The sequence below is a fragment of the Somniosus microcephalus genome, chromosome 9, assembly GCF_052327205.1.
Source record: "Somniosus microcephalus isolate GS21.2 chromosome 9, FLI_Smic_1.0, whole genome shotgun sequence".
NCBI classification, from domain to species: Eukaryota; Metazoa; Chordata; class Chondrichthyes; order Squaliformes; family Somniosidae; genus Somniosus; species Somniosus microcephalus.
Genome location: NC_140995.1, coordinates 46,514,809 through 46,534,393, shown reverse-complemented (window position 1 = coordinate 46,534,393; position 19,585 = coordinate 46,514,809). Strand labels below are relative to the sequence as shown.

Here is a 19,585-nt window from a genome sequence, read left to right as displayed (position 1 = left end):
TGCTGTTTGTGGGAGTTGCTGTGTGCAAATTGGCTGCCACATTTCTTTTTATTCATTCATGGGATGCAGGCGCCGCTGGCAAAGCCAGCATTTATTGCCCATCCCTAGATGCCCTTGAGAAGGTGGTGGTGAGCTGCCTTCTTGAACCGCTGCAGTCTGTGTGGTGAAGGTACTCCCACAGTGCTGTTAGGGAGGGAGTTCCAGGATTTGACCCAGCGATGGGTTTCCCTACAATACAACAGTGACTACACTTAATTGGCTGTAAAGTGCTTTGGGCCCTCCTTAGGTTATGAAAGGTATAGAAATGCAAATCCTTTTCTTTCGTATTTGGTTTTGACTCCCTGTGTGCAGTAGCATGAGAAGGGTGGCTTACGGGGCAAAAGACCAGTTTGGGGAGAAGGGAATCTCTGGGTTGTGTAGTTTCATAATAGTATTGCCCAAGAAAATGGTATAAAGGATGGGGTTATCATGGTAGTGTGTTCAATTGTTCATCAGGTATGGAGAAATTGCAACCACTTATATACACTTATTTATGTAACTAACTTTTCATGCTGAAGTTACCTCAGTCACAGTGATGGTTGCGGTAATGGCATTCTGGCTTTTTGCTATTAGTATTTTTCCATTGCTGGACAGTGTAGAAGGGGGAAAGCCTTAAGAAGAGCATGTTCAGCCATGCTCTAAGGATGATCAGTTTTCCTGTGTTTGCTGCCCTACTTTAGCTCCCGGTCCACCAATTTTAATGTGTTTATGCTAATATTCAAATCCCTCAATGGCCTCCTCCTTCCCTACAACTCTCTGAGAACTCTGCATTCCTCCAATTCTCATCTCTACTGCATCCCCCATTTCCTTTGCCCCACCATTGGCAGCCGTGTCTTCAGCTGTTGAGGCCCCAAGCTCTGGAATTCCCTCCATAAACCTCTCTGCCTCTCCACCTCTCTTTCCTCCTTTAAGATGTTCCTTAAAATCTAACGCTTTAACCAAGCTTTTAGTCACCTATCCTAATATCTCTTTATGAAGCTCAGTGACAACTCCTGTGAAGTGCCTAGGGACGTTTTACTATGTTAAAGGCACTATATAAATGCAAGTTATTGTCAATTGTATAAAAAAGAACCACATTCCAGTGTGTTCATTAAACAAGGAAGGAAAGTACCCTTTGCCTGCATTCTTGAGAATTGCATTGCACAGATTGCTTGCAGAGTGTGATACTTGTGCATTTTGCAAATTATGCTCACAGATTTAGTTTGCTTTTAGAGTTGGTCCTCTTCATTGAGGTGACAGAATGATAAACTTGTGAACCCAAACCTCAGGCTTCTCTGAGAGGGACAGGTTTCCTATGGAAAATATTGACAGGCTATAGATAAAACAGATAAATACTGTTATAGAGACAATTCAAGTAACAGAAACAAAGTATTTACTTAGGTAAATTTAATAATTTGCTTGTCAATTTTGTAACTTTTTAAAGCCTTCATTAAGTCTTTTTTTTGTTATCTCTTTTCAAGAGAAAGTGGTCAGCCTCTTCGCATAGCTCAGAACCCCTTTTCTCTAAAATCAATCTTGCAGTCCTCCATTGCACTCCTTCCAATAATTTAAAATCCTTTCCTAAAATGGGGAGACCAAAAACAGTACACAGTCTAGCAGATGTGGTCTCGTTAAGGCCAGGTATAATTTTAGAATTACCTATCTCTAGACTTTCTTTTATGCATTTCAACATTTTGTTAAACTTCCCAACTCCCTGACAGCACTGTACCAATGGCTTTTTGGGAACAGGTCAGAGGTTTTATCCGTTGTGCCACTGCAAGCATAATTCCATTTAGTGCATAATCCATACTGTCCTCCTTCTGTTGAATCTCATAACTTAATACTTCTCCATATTAAATTGCATTTGCCTCTTCTCTGCCCACCAAATGAGCTTCTCTAGATACATTTGGATTTGTACATGTTGATAATTTGCCACTCCTCTCAGTTTTACAACATCTGTTGTATTTGGAGGCCGTGCATTCAACTGCCTAGGTTACAAGTTGTTGTTGCAAATTTTACTGTTATAATGGCTACTGTGCTGTAACTTCTAGGAATAAGAATTTCCAGCTTGACTCAAATACTAAAAGTGTGTTTCACTTTGATGGCAGTTTACCGCTGGTGGTAAATTTCATAGAATCATATGTGACAGCACAGAAAGAGGCCATTCAGCCCATTGTGCCTGTGTGAATATGGCAAATCCTATATTAACAGCTGGACAATATATTTGCCTGATGGCTCTACAACTGGCACCCAAATAGTCTTGATGACTATGAAGAGGGCAATTCTGGCTTCTGTTCCATTGAGAAACTGTCAAAATGGACCCAAGAAAACTGACAAAAATCTGAGCACGATATTTACAATATCAGTTTTGGATTTGGTATACTTTGAGAATTTTGAACAAGAGAATCAATTATTTTAAACAAAATTGTAAGAGACTTAGGGGGAAAAATTCTGTATCGACCATTTTGGAACACTAACATTAGCACCGGCGACCGCGAAATTGAGTTTTAACACCCCAAGAGGGAAGTGGAGCGCTAAATCAAGTGCTCCACTTCCTTCTTAGGGCGCTAACGTCGGAGAGCAGAGCAGAGACTTCTGCAGCGCTGCACACTGGGACGCGCAGCGCTGCCGCGTTCAAAAGCTCCTTCCCTCCCTTAAAGGGAAGATCCATTGCTGCAGGCTCTGCAATTTTAAAAAGTACCTACCTGGACCACCAAGGCAGCCGCGATCCTGCAGAGTGCCGGGCTGATCAATTGCGGGCAGGAACCTGCGAAAAAACCTGGAACAACAAAGGTAAGTTTTTTTTTACTTAACTCAGCCACCTCACCTTTAATCATCGCGCCGAAGCGGCCTGCCACCTGATGCACGCCTCTTGCAGCTGTTGGTGTTTTTGACCGGCGCTGCTACAAGGGACGGAAGTCAATTTCGGGTCCGGGGCGCTACCGGGGCAATACGCACAGTGATGATGTCACGATCTCCGGGCGAAGGAGATTGGGGCGCAACGCCATAGCGCTGCCGCAAAACTCCTGCCAAAAATGGCAGGAGTCGATGTCAGCGCCACATCTGGTCGCAAAGTCATTTGCCCCGGGGCGCTAACGGGAGGCGCAACTGCACCCAATTTTGCCCCCTTAGCCTTTTTGAATGAAAGTTTGAAGGGGTTTTGCTATTTAAAAAATGTTAATTTTTTGGTTTGGATTCTGATGGTACTTTTTCTCGTGACTGGATTATGACTCCATATTGGGAGGTAAAGAAAGGGGACTGGTATCAGTGGCCTTTATGCTGTCATCGATATTCATCGTTTAACCACAAACATTGAACTACAGTTTCCGTTTTTATAAAAGGGTGTACTGATGGTGAAGTTCACGCTTTTTACACAAGCACTTTGCAATTATAGAAAAATAGCTCCAATAAATTACCAGAGTTAAAAATCAAAAAGAAGTGTTTCCACTTAAAATTTGAACCTTGCTACAAAAGGGAAGGCGTGTAGGCTCTAAATGCTGAACTAGTTCAAGGGCAGTAAAACCATCTCCACAGAATATATATTGCAGCAAAACAAAAATGAATATGAATAACTTTTCAAAGAGGCATTCTTTCCCCGATACACAGTGCCTGACATCCCTGGAGATACCCCTTTACCCTTGCCTGCCAGTTGCTTGACTCTTGCACTCAGATCGTCAAGGCGTCTGGTTACCAGGGCAACCGGGACTCTAAATCGTCGTCGACCTCCAGCTCAAAATTCCACTTCAAATTAAAAACATTTATATAATTGAAAAAAATACTAATAATCATTAAGTAAGATACCCCGTGTATTCCCAGGTTGATCCTATTGTCAGACCAGCTCGCAAAGAGTGAGCCATCTCCTTCAGGTTTGTTTGTGCATTGGAGCAGATGGCGCGCGTGTGTTTATCGCCAGATTAGGAAGATGATAGACAGGTTTTATGTTGCTCCCTTGCATGCTGTTGCCGCGGTTACTAACACAGGCTGCAACAGTTTGTGTAGTTTGGAGGTGAGTTTTGTTGCACGAAAGCGTTCTGAAAAGTCAATGGGACAAGACAACTCTCTCCTTGTTGCTGTGGCGCAGATCTTTTTAGAGTGACAAGCTGAATCCTTCAGCCAATGCTTTCTCATCCCGGCAGACTAATGTCCCTCTCCACCAGGCGAGGCCTACAGATAGAAAAGATCACACCATTGAGGTGAGCAGCAAAATGCATTCCAGTCAGATAAGTAAACAGTTTGTTTTTCTTCAGTGTGCAAAGACATATATTGCAAGTTTGTTGGGGGGGGATCCATATTGAATAATTGCTAGGAGCTCATCCCTGTCGTACAAAATTGTCTACAATGAAAATGTTTTAAATTCTGAAATGGGCTAATTTGAAAAAATATTTTAATAGTATTAGCATAAAAATGTGATTTAAAAAAAATGCAAGTAGGAAATTTAATGGCTATTTTAGCTAGAGGTAAATGTTGAAACCGCTTAAACTCCTGTTAACTTAAGGTCGACTAACAAGGTTTGCAATATTCCTGAAAATTGATATTTTATATACACATATGTTGTCAGAATTATTTACCAATAGTATACACAGATCGTAATGATTTGATTTTGCGCTGAACACTTAATAAATAAGGTGGGTGATTTATAGGCCCATAATATGATTATAGTAAAAACATTTGTCGTACATGCTTAAATATGGATTTAATTATATTAATAAGAATTTGGGGAAGGGTGTTGATTGGCTGAAGTGATGCTACCTTTCACCAGCCCAACCACCGCCTTAAAAATCCCTCAAATTTTTGCTAAAATTCATATGCATAATCACAAACGTAGGAGGAAAGGGGCGCTAACTTTGCCGGGGTGCTACTTTTAGTGCCCCCAAAAAATTAGCACCACTGTGCCATAAATTCAGCGGTAGCGCCCCAAACAGGAGGCGGGGCGCTACTGGAAGCGCTCCACCTGCTTCCTGTGGCGCTACAAGTGAATATCGCGGCGCTACATGCAACAGTGCCACACATGTCGGCACGTATTGCAGGCCTCCTTTCCCTGATTAAAGGGGAGGGGCCTAACTCTGCGTGCACCGGGGCCCTGCTGGACTACCAGGGAGCGGAGTGCCGGGAAAGCTGCCCGGCACACAAGAGGAGTGCCGGGCTGAGCGATCGCGGCCAGCACCCCAAATAGAAAAGGGGAAGGGGGAAGGTGCTGGCAGGTGGCCCAAAAAAAAGGCTGCCCGACACCTGCCCTTTAACTTGTGCTGCCGCGGCTGCAAAAACGCCACCCTGACCCTGTCGGACATATCATCCGGCGATAGGACAGGGGGCGCAACTGAAGTTTGCGGCTGGGGCGCGAGTGGGGCACTGCGCATGGCAATGACATCATCGGCGGAGGCGTAGCGCCGTTGTGCGCTACCGGCTACCGCCAGCGCTAACCTCCCGCTGAATTTCGCGGGAGGCGTTAGCGGTGCTGTGCCTGGGCGCTAGGGGCTTTGCACCCCGTTAGCGCGAAGGCGCAAAGCAACCCAATTTTTTTCCCTGTAGAATCTTCCCCAAACCAGTGCAGTTGGGCAGCATAATACAGCATAATCGTTTTTTTCCATTAAAATGTATTCTTTGATGTGTTTAAGAGAGATAACCTGGTGCAGTTTTATTAAGTCAGTTGAAAATGGGTTTATCAACAAAAACAAGTGTCCAGTCCTCCACCTGTGACTAACCTCTTTAAAATCACTGATATGCAGAACCAGTTTTATTGGTGTACCCTGGTCAGTTTCTTAGTAAATTAAATATTTTTTGATATGGAAAACTTTTAAACTGTCGGCTATTAAAATGAGTGCAATTTGAAGAACCTTCCCGAACCGATGGAATCGGGGGGGCGTGTCCAGTTTGTGGGTGGGGCCATTTGAATCTTGAACCAGTGCAATAGATCGCGGAAAATATGAATGCTACTGGTTTGGGGCGTAGCTCAGTCACGTTTAAAATTCTCCAATCATTTGCCCTGGTTTGGCCAATTCTGCCCAGATTGCGCTGATATGAATAGTGTTAACGAGGGGAAACAACAATGAGATAAATGACCTGTTTTGGTGAAATAAAGTCACTGCAGCTGAAAGTTGAAAAGTATTTCCTCAGTGCCCAACCTTATACATGCAGCATAAAACAATTACGGAGCATTTGTGAGGATATTTTACATAGAATTTTACAGCAAAAAAACTGTCCATTCGGCCCAACAGTTGGTGTTTATGCTCCACACGAGTCTCCTCCCACCTTACTGCGCTTCATCCTATCCTTTTATACCTTTCTCCCTCGTATACTTATCTAGCTTCCCCTTAAAGTTGGCGATGCTATTCGCCTCAACTGCTCCATGTGATATTTGGGTGATAAGCATTCTAGTATTTTTTTAAATTCTCTTATGGGATCTGAGCGTCGCTGGCAAGGCCAGCATTTATTGCCCATCCCTATTTGCCCTTGAGAAGGTGGTGGTGAGCCGCCTTCTTGAACCGCTGCAGTCCATGTGGGGAAGGTACTCCCACAGTGCTGTTAGGGAGGGAGTTCTAGGATTTTGACCCAGTGACGATGAAGGATCAGCGATATACTTCCAAGTCAGGATGGTGTGTGACTTGGAGGGGAACTTGGAGATGGTGGTGTTCCCATACGCCTGCTGCCCTTGTCCTTCTATGTGGAAGAGGTCACGGGTTTGGGAGGTGCTGCTGAAGAGGCCTTGGCAAGTTGCTGCAGTGCATCTTGTAGATGGTACACACTGCAGCCACAGTACGCCGGTGTTGGAGGGAGTGAATGTTTAAGGTGGTGGATGGGGTGCCAATCAAACGGGCTGCTTTGTCCTGGATGGTGTCAAGCTTCTTGAGTGTTGTTGCAGCTGCACTCATCCAGGCAAGTGGAGAGTATTCCATCACACTCCTTACTTGTGCCTTGTAGATGGTGGAAAGGCTTTGGGGAGTCAGGAGGTGAGACACTCGCCGCAGAATGCCTAGCCTCTGATCTGCTCTTGTTGCCACAGTATTTTTGTGGCTGGTCCAGTTAAGTTTCTGGTCAATGGTGATCCCCAGGATGTTGATGGTGGGGGATTCGGCGATGGTAATGCCGTTGAATGTCAAGGGGAGGTGGTTAGACTCTCGCTTGTTGGAGATAGTCATTGCCTGGCACTTCTGTGACACGAATGTTACTTGCCACTTATCAGCCCAAGCCTGAACATCGTCCAGGTCTTGCTGCATGTGGTCATGGAGTTGTGAATGGCACTGAACACTGTGCAGTCATCAGCAAACATCCCCATTTCTGACCTTATGTTGGAGGGAAGGTCATTGATGCAGCAGCTGAAGATTCTACCTATCGAGAATGTAGCTGGATCTAACTTTCAGCAAATGCTTTGTAATGACATAATTCTAAATGCAGATCTGTCTTGTTGCGACTCTACCTAAAAGAAACTTGCTGAACTAGAATGCCTTACTCTCAAGAGTGAAATACAACCTGTAACTACAAATAGGCACTCTGATCAACCTCTAGCCTGGTTTGGTTTATAAACATACATTTTTAGAAGGAATAAATAATTTCTGCCTGTGAAATATGGCATTTCTCAAGTTCTTGTACTATTTGCACAAAATATGTAAAGTTCTTCTTGAGCTCTTGTGCATCAACATGTGACCCATTGTGGTCATCATTTGTTTCCAAGAAAAGCTTGCTTCACATTAGTCAAAAGACAGCCATCTGTTGAGACTTTGTGGGTTAATGAGCTCCTCTTGTGAAGGGAAAAAATGACTAGTTGGCACTTCTACAGAAACAAAGAATCCCCAACACACAGCAGACATGTACTGATTTTGAAGATGACCTGATAGCAATGTCATTATAATCTGATAATTACAGCTGAGGTAATTATTCACATTTTTAAATGAAAGTTATAGTAAAGGTTTTGGGGAAATTTAAAAAATAATAACTTTTATAAAATTTACATTTAATTTGTCTTTTTTGGCATTTTGGTTAAAACTGTTATAGGCCTTTCTTTTATTTTTCAGTGATGAGCAATGATGTCCTAGCCTAGAATCAGAAGACTAGAATATGAAAAACTAGAATATGATGAGCCCTATTTCAAAGTTCCTTTCCATCATTGTTGTTTTCTCCAAAGTGGACCTCGTTCGGGGTTACCACCAGGCCCCCGTTCGGCCGCAGGACGTCCCTGTAGTGTATGTACCTTTAAGAGCCCCTGTGTACTGTAATACCGGTAGTGACCACTCGGGTATATAAGCCTGTATAGCGTCTTGTATCTTTTAGTTCAGCCCTGACCTTCGACTAGTAAAGACCTGTTAAAGTTATTCTTGTGGTCTGTGTGCAGTGATTCATATTAACCATAACTGGAACACACAGACTTAACAGTGGCGACGAGTACGATCTTACCCTGCGGCAGAGACATATCCAAGGCAGTTTAATGGGCGTAGAGAAGAGGCATCCGCCCTCATCATCCTGCTGAGAAAAGACTCGGGTCTGAAGAGCAAGGAAGAATCCTGACACGAAGCCTTCCTTCAGCAACAGGCAGTGATCATCCCTTCTATCACGGTGGTGGGTAAGCCGATCAGCGACGAGCAGCAAGTCGGCCACGTTGGCTGTGAAGTAGGGGAGGGAAAAACGGAGGATATAAGGGCGGAGAACTCGACCACGGCCGGGGAAAAGAGCCGGACAGAAGTCGGGGCCAGAGGCGCTGAGACTGGGGCAGCGTAAGGCACGGGAGCCGCGGTGAATGCAAACGCAGCCGGTGTAAAAGACCGGGCTGCAAGCGGGCTGGGAGACGCAACAGCGTCGAGAGAGAGCTCGACCGCAACCGGTGAAAAAGGCCGGGCAGCTACCGAGGCCGCGAGGCGCAGCGACCGGGACAGCGTAAGGCGCGGGAGAAATTTTTTTTTAAAAACCGCGGAGAACTCAGCCGCAGCCGGGGGAAAGGACCGGACTGGAAGAGGGGCTGGGAGGCACGATTTGAGAACCACTGGGGAGGACGAACGCAGCAATACGGCAATCGCCATTACAGCCAGCGGGGATGAAAGGCAAACGCGGGAAGCCGCCATTTTCGTAGGCGGGGGAAGAAGACAAGCGCGGGAAACCGCCATTTAAAAAAAAAAAATTAAAGAAAAATTTCTTTTTGTTTCTCAAGAAGATTGCGAGGATGCCTAAGCGTGGTAACATCAACGATTTCGATCCCGATGTTGAAGATTGGGCCACGTATGTAGAACGCATAGAGATTTATTGTAAGGCAAATAAAATATCCGATGAAGTTAAAGCACTAACCTTACTAAACTCAATGGGTGCGAAGACATACGGGCTATTGAAGCATCTTCTATCACCAGCTAAACCGGCGGATCAGGCTTTCGCTAATATTGTTGCTGTCCTGAGAAATCATTTGAACCCCACACCGCTGATGTTAGCGGAACGATTTAAATTTTATGCGAGAACGCAACTGAAAGAGGAAAGCAACGCGGAGTATTTAATTGAACTGCGTAAGCTAGCGAAATACTGTCAGTTTGGGGAAAGACTGACAAAGGCACTGAGAGACAAATTCGTGTGTGGATTGTCGAAAGAAGGAACACAAAAGCGGCTGCTTGAAGAGAATGATCTTACACTTGATAAGGCTGTCGCTATTGCAGCAGCACACGAAGCCGCAGCGAGAGGCACTGCAGAAATGCAGCTGAAGGCAGCGGTACTCAGCGTAGATCAAATGGCTTTGGGTACAGCGAAATGTTATCGTTGTGGAAAGAAAACACACGATCAGAACCAATGCTGGTTTAAAAACCAGGAATGTAGAAAATGTGGCAAGCTTGGTCACATAGCTAAAGTATGCCGGTCAGGAAAGAAGACCAGCAACAAAAAGTCACTGCAGGAAAAGTGCAGAAAGGTACATAAGGTGGCTGAGAAGAGTTCGGATGAACAGAATTCGGATTCAGACTCCAACAGCAAGGAACTGGGTAGTCTGAGAATTCACAATGTGAGTAAGGAAGCTGACCTACAAACTATCTGGGTCACACTGCAGATAGCAGGAGTCCAAGTGAAGATGGAATTGGACACCGGATCGGCGTTGATGGTCATGAATAAGCAAGATTACAAAAGGTTATTCACACATATTCCCCTACGGGATACGGAGAGAGTATTGCAGACATACACGGGGCAAAGAGTATACCCCATCGGAAAGATAAAAGTCAAGGTGATGCACAAGGGAAAAGAACACCAAGGAATGGACTTATATGTACTACCTGAGGGAGGTCCACCACTTCTGGGACGGGAGTGGATCAGGAAAATAAATATGGACTGGCACTCCCTAAAAGCAATAACAGTAGATTCTGGAAAAAAAGATGTCAAACCTGAACGATTGTCCAGAATATTGGATGAGGCTAAAGAGGTGTTCCAACAGGGACTGGGAACACTGAGAGGAATTAAGGCAAAAATCAAGATTGCAGAACATGCAAACCCAAAATTTTTCAAAGCCAGACCGGTACCTTATGCGATACGACCTGCTGTGGAAGCTGAGCTGGAAGGGCTAGAATGTTCAGGAGTACTGTCTAAGGTGGGCTGGAGTGAGTGGGCCACGCCCATTGTTCCCGTCATGAAGCGTTCATCGAGTAACAAGCCAGGGGAACCGGGGAAGGTCCGCATCTGTGGAGACTTCAAGGTCACAGTTAATCCGGTGCTTCACACGGTGCAATATCCGCTTCCGCGGATTGAGGATATCTTTGCTTCATTGTCTGGCGGGAAACACTTCACCAAGATAGACCTGGCGCAAGCGTACTTACAGATGGAAGTTGAGGAAGAGTCGCGCCAGTATCTCACAATCAACACGCACAGAGGCTTGTATCGATATAATAGACTGGTTTTTGGAGTGGCTTCGGCTCCAGCAATTTGGCAGAGGGCCATGGAGCAGGTATTACAGGGAATTCCAAGCACTCAATGTTACTTGGACGATATCCTGATTACAGGAGATGACGATGAGGAATACCTTGCAAATTTGAAACTGGTGCTCACCAGATTGAAGGAATATGGACTTCGAGTTAATCGCCAGAAATGTGAGTTCTTTCAGAAACGGATCTCGTACTGTGGTCATGTCATTGACCAGGAGGGGCTGCACAAGTCACCTGACAAGATCGAAGCTGTTGTGAAGGCTCCCGCTCCGGAAAATGTATCCCAGTTGAGGTCGTTCCTAGGGTTGATTAACTATTTCCATAAGTTTCTGCCAAATCTATCCACGGTGCTGCACCCGCTGAATGCTCTTTTGCAGAAAGAAGTACCATGGAAGTGGAGCGAGGACTGTAAGAAGGCCTTTCGCAAAAGCAAGGCATTGATCACCTCAGAGGAAGTGTTGGCTCACTTCAACCCAATGCTATCTATTTGTTTAGCTTGTGATGCTTCTCCTTATGGTATTGGAGCAGTACTCTCACACAAGTTGCCAAATGGCTTGGAAAGGCCAGTCGCATTTGCATCCAGATCATTGACCTCCGCTGAGTGCAACTATGCTCAGATAGATAGGGAGGCTCTCAGCCTTGTGTGGGGAGTAAAGAAGTTTAATCATTACCTGCAGGGCCAGAAGTTTACACTGCTGACAGACCACCAGCCGTTGGTATCCATATTCAACCCTAAAAAGGGCGTTCCCATTATGACAGCGCAAAGGCTACAGAGGTGGTCCCTTTTCCTAGGGGCACACCAATATGACATAGAATACAAAGGATCAAAACAGCATGGGAATGCTGACGGTTTATCGCGCCTACCGTTGCCAAAGGTAGAAGAGGCGCCTACAGTGGACCCAGTGGAGCTGTTCCACTCAACCATAGTGGAATGTCTACCAGTAACAAATTCTACCATTGAAAAGGAAACGAGAAATGACCCGACTCTCTCACGAGTCTACAATTTAACAGTGAAGGGATGGCCAGCACATGGCAAACCACTGTTGCCAGCATTCTCGCAAAGAAGAGAACAGCTGTCAGTGTGCCGAGGAACCTTGATGTGTGGATCCAGAGTGGTGATTCCACCCAAACTCCAGTATAAAGTGCTAAAGGAGCTTCACGAGGGGCATCTGGGTGGAGTGAAAATGAAGAACCTAGCCAGAGCGTTTGTGTGGTGGCCAGGTATCGATGGAGACATCGAAGAAATGACCAAGAGCTGTCTAGGATGCCAGAAGGTCCAAAACGCCCCACCGCAAGCCCCTCTACATCCATGGGAGTGGCCCTCATCTCCATGGCAAAGGGTACATATCGACTTTGCTGGTCCATTTATGGACTCAATGTTCTTAATCGCGGTGGATGCACACTCCAAGTGGCCAGAGGTAATAAAGATGTCCTCCACCACCACGGAAAAAACCATCACAGTATTAAGGACCATATTTGCCAGGAATGGGCTGCCAGAACAGATCTGTTCTGATAATGGACCGCAATTTGTGTCCGAAGAATTCAGGAAGTTCTTAAAAAACAATGGGGTTAAGCACTACACGTCCGCCCCATACCATCCCGCCACCAATGGATTAGCTGAAAGGTTTGTCCAGACCTTCAAGAAGGCCATAAAGGCCATGGGTAATGAAGACATAAATCTACAACATAAGGTAGATAACTTCTTGTTTGCGTACAGGAATGCAACACATGTGGTTACAAACCAAACTCCCGCCATGATGTTTTTCAATAGAAGACTAAGATGCCGGCTGGATTTGATCAAGCCAAACATCAGAAGGGACGTAGAGAACCGTCAATTTCAAGGCATGAATGAAAGGCCAACTAGAACCTTCCAGATAGGTCAACAAGTTTTGGCCCGGGACTACCGTACCAAGAAATGGCAGCCTGGAACTATTTGCACACGACTAGGACCGCTGATGTATACCGTGGACATTGGTGAAAGCATAATAAGGCGCCATGCTGACCAGATCATAGTCATCCGAAAAGGGACAACCTACACCACAACTCTATACGCCTAATGATGAAGCAGAGATACCCATAGTATCTACCTCCGATCCGGTGATACTGGAACCAGATGAACCCGACACTGGCATTCAAGCCGAATCGACCTTGCCAAAGGAACCTACTACACCACCGAAAACTACTACACCACCGAGGCGTTATCCGGACCGAGTCAGGAAGCCTCCAGAGAGACTGACTTATAATTGATTAACTGCAGCAAATGTGTAGATTATTGTTCTTGTAAACATGTTAATTAATGATAACATTTTAAGTAATGTACTAATTATCTAAAAGGGGAGGAATTGTAGTGTATGTACCTTTAAGAGCCCCTGTGTACTTGAAATAAAGAATAGATTTGCCTTCCAAAGCTAGGCTTTATTAACTTTAAAATCAGCAGTATATCTTTCCACATCCAGTCCCAACTAAGCTGGAAAAGGACTGAATTTAAGGTAGCCACAACACGTCATGTGATCATCAACTACCAATGAGATTACAACACATATCCCAAGGCAGTTAACAAACAACGAATCATAATACTTTTACTAATCAAGGAATAATCACCACATTCACCCCTCCTTTTAAAATATACTCCAACCTAATAACTTTTACAATTTACAATTAATTATTTACAACTAAACTATGCACGAGAATAAAACTATTTACATAACACAATACTAAATGAACAACAACAAATAATAACATTACGCATAAGTATTAAGTATCTCTCAACTAAAACAATATACTATAATATTTCAACAATTTTTAAAACATTACTATCAATTTAAAAGTCCATTTTCAATCGGTCGACCGGATATCTTGTTCGTGTCGACCTTCTTAACCTTGGTGAAATTCCTTGCCCTCCCACGCCAGAAGGCACAGAAGTATCTTCAACAGGAAGGCTATCCATATCCCGATTCTCAACGGTTTCCGGATTAGAAATCCCATCAGAAGATGAACTAGGACAGTCATAAACATCTATCAAAGGCTGACGAATAGAAGTATGATTATCTGCAATCGGATTGGAAATATTCGTAGTATCTGTAACAGCATCCACATTATCCGAATCATGACCATTATTAATATTCTCAGAAGAGGGCTGGCCCCCACAAGGAGCCAAGTCTTTAATTGAAACAGTACTTTCTTTCCCATCTTGGAATCGAATATGAGCATATTGGGAATTTGCCTCCAACAGCTCCACCTCCTCCACCAAGGGGTCATATTTTGACAATCTAACATGACGTCGAAGCAACACAGGTCCCTGCATAGTAAGCCATGAAGGTACCGAATATCCCGTAGTAGATCTCTGCGGATAATTAAAGAGCCTTTCATGGGGGGTCACATTAGTAGCCGTTGAAAGCAATGATCTAATGGAATGCAGGGCATCAGGCAGCACCATTTCCCACTGTGTATTAAGGTTCCGGGATGTCAACGCCAACATAACTGCCTTCCAGATCACCCCATTGTATCATTCGCACTGTCCATTACCCTGGGGATTATACGGGGTAGTTCTACTAGTAGAAATTCCCCGACTCTGAAGGTATTCCTTCAACTGGGAAGACATAAAAGAACTTCCCTGATCCGAATGGATATACGCAGGCATCCCAAAGATGACAAAAAGTTGAGTCAAACATTTAATAACTGTAGCAGCTGATACATCTGCACAAGGAAAAGCAAAAGGGAACCTTGAAAACTCGTCCACAACAGTAAATATATATCGGTTTTGAGTAGTTGAAGGAAGAGGTCCCTTAAAATCAACACTCAAACGTTCAAAAGGAGAAGTAGCCTTTATAAGATGAGCTCGTTGAGGCTTAAAGAAATTCGGTTTACACCGAGCACAGATAGAACATGATGAAGTCATCCGCTTGACGTCTTCAACTGAAAAAGGCAAGTTCTTACTGCGTACAAAGTGTATCATCCTCGTAACCCCAGGATGACATAAGGCATTGTGAAGATTAATAAGCGTATCTCCGTGAATCACAGAACAATAAGCCCTCGACAGTGCATCAGCAGCAACATTATCCTTCCCCGGATGATAAACTATGTCAAAATGGTAACATGCCAACTCAATCCTCCATCTCATTATTTTATCATTCTTAATCTTTCCAAAATGTTTAACATCAAACATAAAGGACACAGATTTTTGATCAGTTACCAACGTGAAATGTCACCCCGATAAATAATGTCTCCATTTACGCAATGCTTCTACTATTGCGTATGCCTCTTTTTCTATTGAGGAATGTCTTTTTTCACTATTATTCAAAGTACGTGAGAAAAAGGCCACAGGTCATCCATTTTGGTTCAAATTAGCCCCAATTGCAAAATCCGAAGCATCCGTCTCAATCACAAAGGGAACCTGCTCATCAATGGAATGCACAACTGCTCCTAAAATATCCTTTTTAAAATTCTCAAAACATGTCCTGGCCTCCCATGATAGAGGATATGTCGTAACCCGAATAAGAGGCCGGATCTTCTGTGAAAAATTTGCAATCCAATTAGAATAATAAGAAAACAGTCCAACAACTCGTTGCAAAGCCTTAGAATTAGTAGGACAAGGTAAATCGATCAATGGTCGCAGACGTTCTGGATCTGGTTTAATCTTATTTCCCGAAATAATATACCCCAATAGATTTACCTCAGTAGTCGAAAAGATACATTTCTCTTTGTTAAAAGTTAAACCAACTTTTTCCGCAGCTTGAAGGAATCTTTTAAAATTAGAATCATGCTCCACCCTTGATTTGCCACACATCGTGATGTCATCTAAGTATGAAAAGGTGTCAGAGAGGGAGTTATCACTTATAAAAGCATCCATTGCCCGTTGAAAACAAGCAACACCATTAGTAACACCAAATGGTATTCGGCAAAACTGATACAGCTTTCCACCAGCCTCAAAGGCCGTATATGGTTGATCCTTCTTAACAATAGGAATCTGATGATAAGCACTCTTTAAATCAATAGTGCTAAAAACTCTATACTGAGATACTTTATTGATAAGCTCATCAATCTTAAGCAAAGGGTACACGTCTAATTGAGTATACCTATTAATAGTTTGGGAATAGTCTATCACCATTCGTTTCTTGTGTCTCTCATTAGTCGTGACAACTACCTGTGCTCGCCAAGGTGAACAACTAGGTTCAATGATTCCTTCCAATAAGAGACGTTGAACTTCAGAATTAATAAATTCTCTATCCTGACTACTATATCTTCTTGACTTGGTAGCAATTGGCTTACAATCCGACATCAAATTGGAAAAAATTGATAATGGAGGAATAGATAAAGAGGTTAATCCACAAATAGATAAAGGTGGCTTAGTCCCTCCAAATGAAAGACTAAGAGATTCGTGTAACTGAAGCACATCATGTCCAATCAAAATATCCGCAGAGAGATTAGGCAAAACAGATAGGCGTATATCAGTATACGTATTACCTAGAAGAACCATTTTCACAAAGCAACAACCAGCTATTTGTGAAGTAAGGGTCGTCTGAGCCATACACACCTGATACGTAACAGGCAAAATTTTCAAATGCTTCTCCTTCGCAAACTGAAGACTTATAAAACTCTCAGTACTGCCCGTATCTATAAGGGCCTTCACTTCCAACCCATTAACTTGAGCCGTAACTATAGCTTTGTTTAGGCCATGAGCAAATGCAGCAGAAATTGATGCAATAAACGCCCTATCTAAAGGCTGAATAGTCACAGAAGAGGTAGTGGAGGAAGACCCTCCCACACCAGGAGAAGGGAAGGTAATTGAACCTGATGATTTGCACACACGTGCATAATGACCTCTCTTGCCGCATTTACTACACACAGCCTCCCGAGCAGGACACTTCAGACGAGGGTGCCGGATATTCCCACAAAAATAACACTTCTGAATCCTAGAGGCAACGGCCGCCGAAGTAGAAACTGTTTCAAAATCTAGTAAACCACTCCCATTAAGTCCACATAATTCCTTTTCATCTGAAACTGCCGAAACCATAGTCGCAGGCCGATTAAAAAGAGCATAAGAATCCGAACTTCTCTGAGCCACATCCAATGTAGAAGCTTGCTCAAAAGCACTTTTAAGATCCAGAGTCTTATTTTCTAACAACCGCTGACGAATTGATCTAGACAGTAATCCATTAATAAAAGCATCCCGTACCGATTCGTCCTTATGTTCTTCAGCCGTCACAGCCTTATAATTACAGTCAACACTAAGGCACCGAAGTGCTTGTAAATAAGTAGCCAAAGATTCTCCCACCTGCTGCCTACGGGCAGATAGAAGATGACGTGCAAATACCTCATTCTTTGGTTTAACAAAAATCTTTTCCAATGTAGAAATAGCCTCTTCATAAGTTTTACAGTGCAAAATATATTTATATACATCCGGGTCAATGTAGTTGATCAGCATATTCAGCTTATTTAGAGCCTCTTGATCCAACACGCCCAAAAAGTTTTTAAATGTACAATACCAATGTTTCCATTTATCATCCACTCCAGCAGAATTGGGGTCAGCCTTGAATCGTTCTGGTTGAAGATATCGCTCCATTCTAACATAAAGTTAATAAATTGAAATAAATAATAGATTTGCCTTCCAAAGCTAAGCTTTATTAACTTTAAAATCAGCAGCATACCTTTCCACATCCAGTCCCAACTAAGCTAGAAAAGGACTGAATTTAAGGTAGCCACAACACATCATGTGATCATCAACTACCAATGAGATTACAACACATATCCCAAGGCAGTTAACAAACAACGAATCACAATACTTTTACTAATCAAGGAATAATCACCACAGTACTGTAATACCGGTAGTGACCACTCAGGTATATAAGCCTGTATAGCGTCTTGTATCTTTTAGTTCAGCCCTGACCTTCGACTAGTAAAGACCTGTTAAAGTTATTCTTGTGGTCTGTGTGCAGTGATTCATATTAACCATAACTGGAACACACAGACTTAACAGTCCCGAAAACCGCGGTGATCACCCCGTTCGGGCTGTTCGAATTCCTCCGCATGCCATTTGGTCTCAAAAACGCTGCTCAGGCTTTTCAACGCCTAATGGACACCATGTTACGGGACCTACCATTCCTGTTCGTCTACCTGGACGACATTCTCATTGCCAGCGCCTCCAGGACGGAGCATGTGTCCCACCTCCGGACACTCTTCGAATGCCTCAGCCAGCACGGCCTAATCGTCAATCTGGCCAAGTGCCAGTTCGGGCTGTCCTTGATCGACTTTCTCGGGCACCGCATCACGAAGGACGGGACGGTGCCACTGCCGTCGAAAGTGGAGGCCGTGAAGGATTTTTCGCGACCTGTCACCGTGAAGGCCCTGCAGGAGTTTTTGGGCATGGTGAACTTTTATAATCGCTTCATTCCCCGGGCAGCCCAGCTTATGCGGCCCCTTTACGAGGCCCTCAAAGGCAAGCCCGCCAAGCTCGCCATCGACTGGTCCGAGGAGATGGCCAATTTTTTCACGGACACAAAAAGGGCCCTGGCTAACGCGACCATGCTTGCGCATCCATTGCCCGATGCGCCGATCGCTCTCACCACTGACGCTTCGGAATATGCTGTCGGCGCCGTCCACGAACAGTGGGTCAACGGCACCTGGCAGCCGCTCGCCTTCTTCAGCCGGCAGCTCCGCCCCAACGAGCGGAAGTACAGCACCTTCGATCGCGAGCTTCTCGGCCTCTACCTCGCCGTCCGACACTTCCGTTTCCTGCTGGAGGCCCGCCCGTTCACGGCGTTCGTGGACCACAAGCCGTTGACCTTCGCCATGGCCAAAGTTTCCGAGCTGTGGTCGGCCCATCAGCAGCGCCAGCTTGCCTTTGTCTCTGTGTTCACGACGGACATCCAGCATATGGCTGGGAAACACAACCCCGTCGCCGACTGTCTCTCCCGGGCCGTCGCCAGCGCCGTACACCTCGGCATCGACTACACCCGCATGGCGGCCGACCACGCTTCCGACCCGAACGTCCAGGCCTACAGGACGGCTGTCACGGGCCTTCAGTTAGCGGATGTCGCATTTGACGATGCCGGCACCACGCTCCTGTGCGACGTCTCCGCTGGGCAGCCATGCCCCGTCGTGCCCGACGGGTGGAGACGGCAGGTTTTCGACGCCATCCATAGCCTTTCCCACCCGGGCAGGAAGCTGTCACAGAAGCTGGTGGCGGCTAAGTTCGTCTGGCACGGGCTCAAGAAGGACGTTCGCGACTGGGCCAATACCTGCGTGGTTTGCCAGCGCTCGAAAGTGCATTGCCATACTAAGCCCCCGTTGGCGCCTTTCGTGGTGCCCAAGAGGCAGTTCGACCATGTTAACGTGGACCTGGTGGGCCCGTGCCGCCCTCCCGCGGGTTCACCCACCTCCTCACGATGGTCGACAGAACCACCCGATGGCCGGAAGCCGTCCCGCTGTTGTCAACAACGTACGCCGACGTGGCTCGGGCGTTCATCAACACTTGGGTCACCTGGTTCGGCGCCCCATCTGAAGTCTCCTCCGACCGGGGGCCCCAGTTCACGTCGGAGCTCTGGAATGCTGTCGCCGTAGACATCGGGTTGAGACTCCACCGCAGCACCACGTATCACCCTCAGGCTAACGGGCTGTGCGAACGGTTTCATCGCTCCATGAAGGCCACGCTCCGGGCCAGCCTCCGGGACGACAGTTGGATCGACAGACTCCCATGG

General features: G+C 45.2%; 1 protein-coding gene across 10 annotated transcripts in view; it reads left to right on the top strand.

Annotated features, from left to right (window-relative positions):
* Nucleotides 1-3,876: 3,876 nt before the first annotated feature.
* The window catches only part of LOC147112361 (protein eyes shut homolog), a 2,879,641-nt gene continuing 2,863,932 nt past the window's right edge, over nucleotides 3,877-19,585 (top strand). For 6 of the 10 annotated variants that reach the window (XM_085996548.1, XM_085996549.1, XM_085996553.1 and 3 more), the window contains exon 1: nucleotides 3,878-4,211. The gene's annotated coding sequence lies outside the window, so the exon portion shown is untranslated. Of the gene's footprint in view, nucleotides 4,212-19,585 lie in introns of all 10 variants that reach the window. The other 4 variants (XM_085996552.1, XM_085996547.1, XM_085996551.1 and 1 more) reach the window with 2 other exon arrangements.